The 11513-nt window shown below is 41.2% G+C and overlaps 1 long non-coding RNA gene across 1 annotated transcript; it reads right to left on the reverse strand.

The window, feature by feature from the left end:
* Positions 1–1159: 1159 nt before the first annotated feature.
* Positions 1160–3513, reverse strand: LOC131737600 (uncharacterized). Its single transcript, XR_009329248.1, has 3 exons — positions 3333–3513; positions 2698–2834; positions 1160–2373 (listed from the first exon to the last, which is right to left on the reverse strand). It is a non-coding gene; the product is annotated as an uncharacterized LOC131737600 (long non-coding RNA).
* Between the last annotated feature and the right edge of the window lie 8000 nt (positions 3514–11513).

The raw sequence follows: 11513 nt of genomic DNA on the forward strand, positions 1-11513 counted from the left end.
GAGCTGCTCGAACAATTCTTTATGCTATAGTCGTAATTTTCCTGGAACGTCCACTTCTTTCCATCGTTTCAGTTGAATTAGTCTTCAAATACTTCTTGATTATTGTGGATTTTTGTATTACGATTTTTTTTTATCCACAACGCTCTTTATCGATTCCCCTTCTGCTGTAGTAGTCACTGTAACAAGTGGTTTTCTCACATCTAGATCCAACTCCTTTGTTTTGACCATGCTGTGCTAAGTGCACAAACTATTTTGCTTCAGTTTCTGTGCATGTTTTACAGCTAATGGGTTTTTTTTTGGTTTTTTTTAAATAATATTGCTAAATTGATAAGTAGCGGTTTCTAATTGATTAATAGTGACTAACTCAATTAAGACTAACCTTAACTTACAGACTTTAATTTAAAATGTGCCAATAAGTTTGTGATCAACAAATATTGTTATTTACTCCAATAAGGCAGTATGATTAATATAGGTTATACAGTAGCTTCAGTGTATATTGTGAGAAATATTTAGGGAATGTTAAAAATTAAAGGAATTAACAGGTCAAAAGGTTTAATATTTAGCATTATTCATGCATGGTCTTGCACTAAATCTGCAAACAAATTTCTCTTAGTTTAACCATATAACTTGTCATAAAAAAATGAAGTAATACACCCTCATTGTATGTGTTGCCACTTCCTACAGTGTTTGTCAGATCATTGGCATCATCCTGGAATGGAGCCTATCATTTCTCAAAGCAGGTCTGCAGATTGGTTGTTGTTCCTTTGTTATGAGTAATACTGTATATGCATTTGTTAAATATGTATGAAGCCAAATTATATCATATGCTATAAAATAAGAATGTTTCTTCCATAACTTCGAACACTCAAAAGTACAAATTTGGAACTAGAAGCAATGTGATTGTTAACCACTACATATTGTCCCTGACTTTAGTGTCTATAATTCAGGCTCTTAACTAATGAAGCATAGAGGATGTCAGATTTGTGTAAATGCTAGAGTAGAAGTCAATCTAGATCTGAGTTGTCCAGTCTTAGTGCTGGGGAACCCTTAACAGAGCACTGCATGGCGAGCAGAAATCTGAACTCAGTCATTTTAGTGAGTTGTGTATCAGTTGTAGTAGTCAGAACCAGAAAGACATTCACAAAAAAGGCACAACATGTTGAAAAATGTAACAAACTTTATTTTCTGTATTCTTCACAATAAAACATGATCAGTACATGATCAGATTGCATATTTCCATTGTAAAGTGCTATCCAGGACTTAATGCGTAAGCAGTGGTGAAAAAAAAGCTATACTGTAGGTCAGCTTTGGTAAAAAGCCCACTCACCACGTCAAGGTCCTGACCTATGGAGTGGGGTGTTAGGAGCAGGTTTAACAGAACTTTAAAATGCCTTCTCACATAACCCACAAAAAAAGAAAGACTTTAAAGAGGCTGTCTGTCTAAAAATGACATTTCATACTGTTAACTTGTATAGTACGTAATTGTCTAATATCATTTAATAGGAATGGAAATCGAATTTGAAATTGAAGCATTACATGTACTGTCTGTAACATGCACATGTAAAATGTGAAGTTGTTTATTACTTCAGAATTACATTTACTGTACTTTTATATCATGTTACACCCACCTTATTTGGCACAAATTCACTTCAATACAGTGAATCAACCCCTCCCCCAGCTGGTTCACAATAACTACATTAAAACAAGGTGGGTGTTAGAACTGACATCCAGTTTACTTTGGATATCTCTGCCCTGGAAATACTCAAGTCAGGCAATAATTCAGTAGCTCAGAAACTAAGACTACCATACCAATTAAAAATGAAAGTGCAAAAGCATCTGCAATATTTCTCCAAATAAAAACGTCTCAATACAGAACCAAGGTCTCCTGAAAAAAAAAGTCTTCAAAATAAGTAGTTGTGTGCTCATGAAAAATAAACACTGAAGACAATGAGCCTTATTAACAATGCCCTACTGTACATATGTAAATAGTTATAAATTATGGTAAAGTTGTTTGACAGGCATTACCAAATTTTAGTGTTAGTATAATACTAAGCTGGAATGCTTAGTATAAAATGTTCAAAAAAACATATAGTAAAAAACAAAATAATAAATCTGTTTCACCTTTACTTACATGCTTACCCATGTGTGTAACTCTGCAAATGCAGCACATATACTCCTCCATACTTATGAGGTCATCTGGCTGTAGATCTTCACACTGGCCATGGAACCATTCGCCACACCTCCCGCATTCCACCATCAGCTCCAGTCCAATCCTGTATGGTCTCCTGCATGTGCAGTAGACCTCCACATCACAGAAATGTACCTCTGGGAGGGGAGTTCTCTCACAGCTCGGGAAAGGAGTAAGAGATCCAGCTACAAAACAAGAAAAAAGATATATATATATATATATATATATATATATATATATATATATATATATATATATATATATATATATACACATATATTCTTCTTTAATACAAATTCTGTTTTCTGGTACTCACATTTCTGCTATTAGTTATATATAGAGAGATGTTTTAATCTTTTAAACCTTTTCTTTCATATATATATATATATATTACACACACACGTTTATCATTTATTTAAATGTCTATGTACATCTTCAAAAATACAGGACGGCTTCAATAACTTATAATGTATTAATATTAATTTTCGATATTTATTTATTTTTTTTACCTTTCAAAACGAATGTACTGGCTTTCTTTCTGATACCCCTCTTCTCTTCTTTGGTGGCTTTTTCAGGATACTCACCTGTGCTGAGGTAGCGATATACCGCTCTTAAGTGATCCATATCGATTTATAAATGTAGTTTTCTGAGGGGGAAAAAACACAGTATTACAAATTTGTACTGTAAAAAGAAAAATGATTTGATTACAATTGTATGACGGCACGAACGAACTCCAACTGTCAGTGTCAAGATCTGTGGAGCAAAAGCAGTGACGCGCATAGCAACAGAACGCTGACATGTCACATGACTCAGGGGGGGACAAATTTGGAAGGGGGGCAAAATTTGCCATGACAGGGGCACTGAATTCGTCGTAACATCGGCACGTTTTTGCCAGACCGTCGAGAATTAAACACTTTGAAGTTGATGAACCGTATGAATATATATATATATATATATATATATATATATATATATATATATATATATATATATATATATATATATATCCTTTTACGCCCCTCTTGCCCCGCCGGCGGAACACGGAACTGCACGTAAATATTATATTTCATAACTCATTTTTAATATTATTACAAAAGCAAAAGAGAAAAAAGCTGACTCGATATCAAAATCGTTGTTTTCCTACCGTCAAACAGCGAAGGAATTTTTCGAATCCGTCATTTCACCGCTGAGATATCCCATTCGCAATGTGTCTAGTACCCCCATGCATTCAAAACAAAAGCAATCGACTAGCTTGCGTTTTGCTGCTGCCTTTACTGTGTTTGTAACCCAATGCATCACAGAGTAATTGATGTGCAAACAAACACGCCCACCTCTTGAATGAGATAAGGGAAAAAAAAAAAAAAAAAAAAAAAAAAAACCTTTCAAAGGCAAATGCTTGTGGCAATGGCTAGCCTGTGAGGTGCCAGAAGATAACATCCCTTTTAGAACTTAGTATATCAATTGACATAAAGATTTACACAATGTTTATTTTTGGAGAGGTTTGGGGACCCTTGGGCTTAGCTTTGTAAAAACTCCTGTAGAATTTGATCCCTTTGTTCAAACAGTTCCAAATTTTTACCCAGTATATTAGACATGTTGGTGAAGCACTGGAAAAAAAATCTGGCTCTTTTCATATGCTACAAGTTGAAAAAATGACTATAGAACATAAAAAAATGAAAAGCGTTTGTTGTTTTTTTATGTATTTTTTCTGGATATCTCCTTCCAGTGTGGTACTGAGTAAGACTTTTATCACACCTGAGGTTTTAGTCTTGATGCCCAAGGGGTTACCTTGAATTCAAGCCCTGAACCATGCCTGTGCTGTCTATACTTTGGAAGATATTGTGATTTATTTAAGGGCACAGCCTCCCAGGCGGAAATTGTCTGTGAGGGGCTGGGGTTTTGAGAGGAGATATATATATATATATATATATATATATATATATATATATATATATATATATATTGTGTTGCAAACAATAACTGCATACCATGGGCAATAAAAACGTTTTCCTGTTCCGGCAATTGAATAACAAATGCGTTCTGTAACAATATGTTTTAGGATGAGATGTCAACGAGTAAGAAATTTGCTATTTTTTATTAAAACTGCCCAAAACTTCTGAAAAACTTCTGAATGGCAAAATAGCACCACCTTGTGGACCGCAGTGGAACTTGTGTTTTTCTTCGTTTTAACGTTCTTCATATATTACCAAATGCAAGGATGGAGCTGATTCAGCAAACAGGAGGAGAACGCTTCTGAGAGAGAGAGAGAGAGAGAGAGAGAGAGAGAGAGAGAGAGAGAGAGAGAGAGAGAGAGAGAGAGAGAGAGAGAGAGAGAGAGAGAGAGAGAGAGAGAGAGAGAGAGAGAGAGAGAGAGAGAGAGAGAGAGAGCCTGCAGTAATGTGGTGAGCAAGATACTCAGGATTAGAGACCATGTGGTAAAAAAACAAAAACAAAAAACAAACAAACAAACAAAAAAAAAAACAACGTACTGACGGACAGACTGACCCAACTTAATGACGGATATAATTAACCCCGCCCCTCGACTCAAGGCTTAAAAGTGCCAGTAAAAAAGTGATACCTGCACTGGACCAAAAATATCAATATTACTGCAGAAATGTTCGATTCGGTACCACAGAACATCTTTGACTGGACTGTGTTTGGCAAGTTTGAGTCGGGCAGCGGTAGGCAGCCCTGTCCTAGGAGCTAGAGGGGTCCTTGCGCGGCTGTCTCTGTCAGTGCATGAACCATCCGGGCCACTTTGGTTAACCCTTCGTTTTCCAGGATGTGCTGCGGGTGACAGATGAGGTCCTGGAGAGAGAGAGAGAGAGAGAGTGAGATGAGAGGAGAGAGGAATGTTAGGAGGCTGGACTACACAGCATGGGCAGCTCTCTGTTCATTAATGAGTAGATAATGCTGACCATGCAGCTCCTCCCCAAAGCTAATCTACAATGCTTTGGTTGCAGGCAAACACCACTGCTTACTCACCCAACCATTTTTGTTTATAGTGTTTGAGGACTGTACATTGACTCTTCTATAGTGTAGGGGATCAATGCTATATATATATATATATATATATATATATATATATATATATATATATATATATATATATATTCAAATTAGAATGAAACCCACAACCACCAACTTGTGACAAAACTAAATAAACTCAAACCACCAGGAAACAGACAGAAGACTTTAAATCTGGGATTCAAGCTGGCCTTTTGGTGCTGATGTCTTTATAGCGGTAGGTTAGTCAGTTAGTCAGTTTTAAAAACAGATCTTTTTTTTTTTTTTTTGATTATTCTTCAAGTAATCGAGCTCTTCAGCTCTGTCTGGCTGTCGGTGAAACACACAGCTGGATACCGAAGAGCGAGTGAGCAAGTCGAAACCGCCGATAGCTGGAGTTCGTTGATTATTGATCAAAGAAGATTAGTTCACAGATTGTAGATCCCACTAGAGTTTTCGTACACTGTGTTGTATGCGCTCCGTGCGCTGCCATTGCTGGTAGAGTCACGTGAGCTGTTCAGTGTGTCGATCTGTAAATAAACCCTCTTCACCTGCGGGGGGCGTATCAACTTCAACCTCAGTCTCGATCTCCTGCCTGTCACTCAGCAGCGAATGCACGCGCCCACACGGCAGACAACTACTCTGTCACAAGCATTTATACCCTGTATCTTTCTAAACCAGGTTTTTAGGGAGCTTCCTAATAAAAGCTTAATCTCAAAACAAGAATTGGGTGACTATAGTAACAGGATTCATTTATCTGACTTTTTACATATCCGCCCTTACCCTGGTCCCACCGCAGTACAGGACAGCAGCACCATAATAACATTTTTTTAAAAATCTCACTTTCTTGTCAGCCGTTTTATTAAAATTTATTTTATAATGCAATACTGACATCTTGTGGACATAAACAGCGTTGTACCATCATTTGAAAGATGGATTTTTCATGTTCCTCTAGGAATGTGCTCATTTCAATATTAATAAAAGCAGACTTCATTGAGGGGAGCTCTGAACCCCAGGACTGGGTGCAGCAGCAGCAGCAGGGCTAGTGTGAGTTTGTAACCATGCTCAAACTCCTGGATCCTGATCATTTCAATATTACTAATAATAACATACTTCATTGAGGGGAGCTCTGAACCCCAGGACTGGGTGCAGCAGCAGCAGGGCTAGTGTGAGTTTGTAACCCTGCTCAAACTCCTGGATCCTGATCATTTCAATATTACTAATAATAACAGACTTCATTGAGGGGAGCTTTGAACCCCAGGACTGAGTGCAGCAGCAGCAGCAGGGCTAGTGTGAGTTTGTAACCCTGCTCAAACTCCTGGCTCCTGATCATTTCAATATTACTAATAATAACAGACTTCATTGAGGGGAGCTTTGAACCCCAGGACTGAGTGCAGCAGCAGCAGCAGGGCTAGTGTGAGTTTGTAACCCTGCTCAAACTCCTGGCTCCTGATCATTTCAATATTACTAATAATAACAGACTTCATTGAGGGGAGCTCTGAAATCCAGGACTGGGTGCAGCAGCAGCAGCAGGGCTAGTGTGAGTTTGTAACCCTGCTCAAACTCCTGGCTCCTGATCATTTCAATATTACTAATAATAACAGACTTCATTGAGGGGAGCTTTGAACCCCAGCACTGAGTGCAGCAGCAACAGCAGGGCTAGTGTGAGTTTGTAACCCTGCTCAAACTCCTGGCTCCTGATTATTTCAATATTACTAATAATAACAGACTTCATTGAGGGGAGATCTGAACCCCAGGACTGAGTGCAGCAGCAGCAGCAGGGCTAGTGTGAGTTTGTAACCCTGCTCAAACTCCTGGCTCCTGATCATTTCAATATTAATAATAATAACAGACTTCATTGAGGGGAGCTCTGAACCCCAGGACTGAGTGCAGCAGCAGCAGCAGGGCTAGTGTGAATTTGTAACCTTGCTCAAACTCCTGGCTCCTGATCATTTCAATATTACTAATAATAACAGACTTCATTGAGGGGAGCTTTGAACCCCAGCACTGAGTGCAGCAGCAGCAGCAGGGCTAGTGTGAGTTTGTAACCCTGCTCAAACTCCTGGCTCCTGATCATTTCAGTATTACTAATAATAACAGACTTCATTGAGGGGAGCTCTGAACCCCAGGACTGGGTGCAGCAGCAGCAACAGGGCTAGTGTGAGTTTGTAACCCTGCTCAAACTCCTGGCTCCTGATCATTTCAATATTTCTAATAATAACAGACTTCATTGAGGGGAGCTCTGAACCCCAGGACTGAGTGCAGCAGGAGCAGCAGGGCTAGTGTGAGTTTGTAACCCTGCTCAAACTCCTGGCTCCTGATCATTTCAATATTACTAATAATAACAGACTTCATTGAGGGGAGCTCTGAACCCCAGGACTGGGTGCAGCAGCAGCAGCAGGGCTAGTGTGAATTTGTAACCTTGCTCAAACTCCTGGCTCCTGATCATTTCAATATTACTAATAATAACAGACTTCATTGAGGGGAGCTTTGAACCCCAGCACTGAGTGCAGCAGCAGCAGCAGGGCTAGTGTGAGTTTGTAACCCTGCTCAAACTCCTGGCTCCTGATCATTTCAATATTTCTAATAATAACAGACTTCATTGAGGGGAGCTCTGAACCCCAGGACTGGGTGCAGCAGCAGCAACAGGGCTAGTGTGAGTTTGTAACCCTGCTCAAACTCCTGGATCCTGATCATTTCAATATTACTAATAATAACAGACTTCATTGAGGGGAGCTTTGAACCCCAGGACTGAGTGCAGCAGCAGCAGTAGGGCTAGTGTGAGTTTGTAACCCTGCTCAAACTCCTGGCTCCTGATCATTTCAATATTACTAATAATAACAGACTTCATTGAGGGGAGCTCTGAACCCCAGGACTGGGTGCAGCAGCAGCAGCAGGGCTAGTGTGAGTTTGTAACCCTGCTCAAACTCCTGGCTCCTGATCATTTCAATATTACTAATAATAACAGACTTCATTGAGGGGAGCTTTGAACCCCAGGACTGAGTGCAGCAGGAGCAGCAGGGCTAGTGTGAGTTTGTAACCCTGCTCAAACTCCTGGCTCCTGATCATTTCAATATTACTAATAATAACAGACTTCATTGAGGGGAGCTCTGAACCCCAGGACTGGGTGCAGCAGCAGCAGGGCTAGTGTGAATTTGTAACCCTGCTCAAACTCCTGGCTCCTGATCATTTCAATATTACTAATAATAACAGACTTCATTGAGGGGAGCTCTGAAATCCAGGACTGGGTGCAGCAGCAGCAGCAGGGCTAGTGTGAGTTTGTAACCCTGCTCAAACTCCTGGCTCCTGATCATTTCAATATTAATATTAATAACAGACTTCATTGAGGGGAGCTTTGAACCCCAGCACTGAGTGCAGCAGCAGCAGCAGGGCTAGTGTGAGTTTGTAACCCTGCTCAAACTCCTGGCTCCTGATCATTTCAATATTAATAATAATAACAGACTTCATTGAGGGGAGCTCTGAACCCCAGGACTGAGTGCAGCAGCAGCAGCAGGGCTAGTGTGAGTTTGTAACCCTGCTCAAACTCCTGGCTCCTGATCATTTCAATATTAATAATAATAACAGACTTCATTGAGGGGAGCTCTGAACCCCAGGACTGGGTGCAGCAGCAGCAGCAGGGCTAGTGTGAGTTTGTAACCCTGCTCAAACTCCTGGCTCCTGATCATTTCAATATTAATAATAATAACAGACTTCATTAAGGGGAGCTCTGAACCCCAGGACTGGTTGCAGCAGCAGCAGCAGGGCTAGTGTGAGTTTGTAACCCTGCTCAAACTCCTGGCTCCTGATCATTTCAATATTTCTAATAATAACAGACTTCATTGAGGGGAGCTCTGAACCCCAGGACTGAGTGCAGCAGGAGCAGCAGGGCTAGTGTGAGTTTGTAACCCTGCTCAAACTCCTGGCTCCTGATCATTTCAATATTACTAATAATAACAGACTTCATTGAGGGGAGCTCTGAACCCCAGGACTGGGTGCAGCAGCAGCAGCAGGGCTAGTGTGAATTTGTAACCTTGCTCAAACTCCTGGCTCCTGATCATTTCAATATTAATAATAATAACAGACTTCATTGAGGGGAGCTTTGAACCCCAGCACTGAGTGCAGCAGCAGCAGCAGGGCTAGTGTGAGTTTGTAACCCTGCTCAAACTCCTGGCTCCTGATCATTTCAATATTAATAATAATAACAGACTTCATTGAGGGGAGCTCTGAACCCCAGGACTGGGTGCAGCAGCAGCAGCAGGGCTAGTGTGAGTTTGTAACCCTGCTCAAACTCCTGGCTCCTGATCATTTCAATATTAATAATAATAACAGACTTAATTGAGGGGAGCTCTGAACCCCAGGACTGGGTGCAGCAGCAGTAGCCGGGCTAGTGTGAGTTTGTAACCCTGCTCAAACTCCTGGCTCCTGATCATTTAAATATTAATATTAATAACAGACTTCATTGAGGGGAGCTCTGAACCCCAGGACTGGGTGCAGCAGCAGCAGCAGGGCTAGTGTGAGTTTGTAACCCTGCTCAAACTCCTGGATCCTGATCATTTCAATATTAATAATAATAACAGACTTCATTGAGGGGAGCTTGAACCCCAGGACTGAGTGCAGCAGCAGCAGCAGGGCTAGTGTGAGTTTGTAACCTTGCTCAAACTCCTGGCTCCTGATCATTTCAATATTACTAATAATAACATACTTCATTGAGGGGAGCTCTGAACCCCAGGACTGGGTGTAGCAGCAGCAGCAGGGCTAGTGTGAGTTTGTAACCCTGCTCAAACTCCTGGCTCCTGATCATTTCAATATTAATAATAATAACAGACTTCATTGAGGGGAGCTCTGAACCCCAGGACTGAGTGCAGCAGCAGCAGCAGGGCTAGTGTGAATTTGTAACCTTGCTCAAACTCCTGGCTCCTGATCATTTCAATATTACTAATAATAACAGACTTCATTGAGGGGAGCTTTGAACCCCAGCACTGAGTGCAGCAGCAGCAGCAGGGCTAGTGTGAGTTTGTAACCCTGCTCAAACTCCTGGCTCCTGATCATTTCAATATTAATAATAATAACAGACTTCATTAAGGGGAGCTCTGAACCCCAGGACTGGGTGCAGCAGCAGCAGCAGGGCTAGTGTGAGTTTGTAACCCTGCTCAAACTCCTGGCTCCTGATCATTTCAATATTTCTAATAATAACAGACTTCATTGAGGGGAGCTCTGAACCCCAGGACTGAGTGCAGCAGGAGCAGCAGGGCTAGTGTGAGTTTGTAACCCTGCTCAAACTCCTGGCTCCTGATCATTTCAATATTACTAATAATAACAGACTTCATTGAGGGGAGCTCTGAACCCCAGGACTGGGTGCAGCAGCAGCAGCAGGGCTAGTGTGAATTTGTAACCTTGCTCAAACTCCTGGCTCCTGATCATTTCAATATTAATAATAATAACAGACTTCATTGAGGGGAGCTTTGAACCCCAGCACTGAGTGCAGCAGCAGCAGCAGGGCTAGTGTGAGTTTGTAACCCTGCTCAAACTCCTGGCTCCTGATCATTTCAATATTAATAATAATAACAGACTTCATTGAGGGGAGCTCTGAACCCCAGGACTGGGTGCAGCAGCAGCAGCAGGGCTAGTGTGAGTTTGTAACCCTGCTCAAACTCCTGGCTCCTGATCATTTCAATATTAATAATAATAACAGACTTAATTGAGGGGAGCTCTGAACCCCAGGACTGGGTGCAGCAGCAGTAGCCGGGCTAGTGTGAGTTTGTAACCCTGCTCAAACTCCTGGCTCCTGATCATTTAAATATTAATATTAATAACAGACTTCATTGAGGGGAGCTCTGAACCCCAGGACTGGGTGCAGCAGCAGCAGCAGGGCTAGTGTGAGTTTGTAACCCTGCTCAAACTCCTGGATCCTGATCATTTCAATATTAATAATAATAACAGACTTCATTGAGGGGAGCTTGAACCCCAGGACTGAGTGCAGCAGCAGCAGCAGGGCTAGTGTGAGTTTGTAACCTTGCTCAAACTCCTGGCTCCTGATCATTTCAATATTACTAATAATAACATACTTCATTGAGGGGAGCTCTGAACCCCAGGACTGGGTGTAGCAGCAGCAGCAGGGCTAGTGTGAGTTTGTAACCCTGCTCAAACTCCTGGCTCCTGATCATTTCAATATTAATAATAATAACAGACTTCATTGAGGGGAGCTCTGAACCCCAGGACTGAGTGCAGCAGCAGCAGCAGGGCTAGTGTGAATTTGTAACCTTGCTCAAACTCCTGGCTCCTGATCATTTCAATATTACTAATAATAACAGACTTCATT

The sequence above is a fragment of the Acipenser ruthenus genome, chromosome 7, assembly GCF_902713425.1.
Source record: "Acipenser ruthenus chromosome 7, fAciRut3.2 maternal haplotype, whole genome shotgun sequence".
Taxonomy (NCBI): domain Eukaryota; kingdom Metazoa; phylum Chordata; class Actinopteri; order Acipenseriformes; family Acipenseridae; genus Acipenser; species Acipenser ruthenus.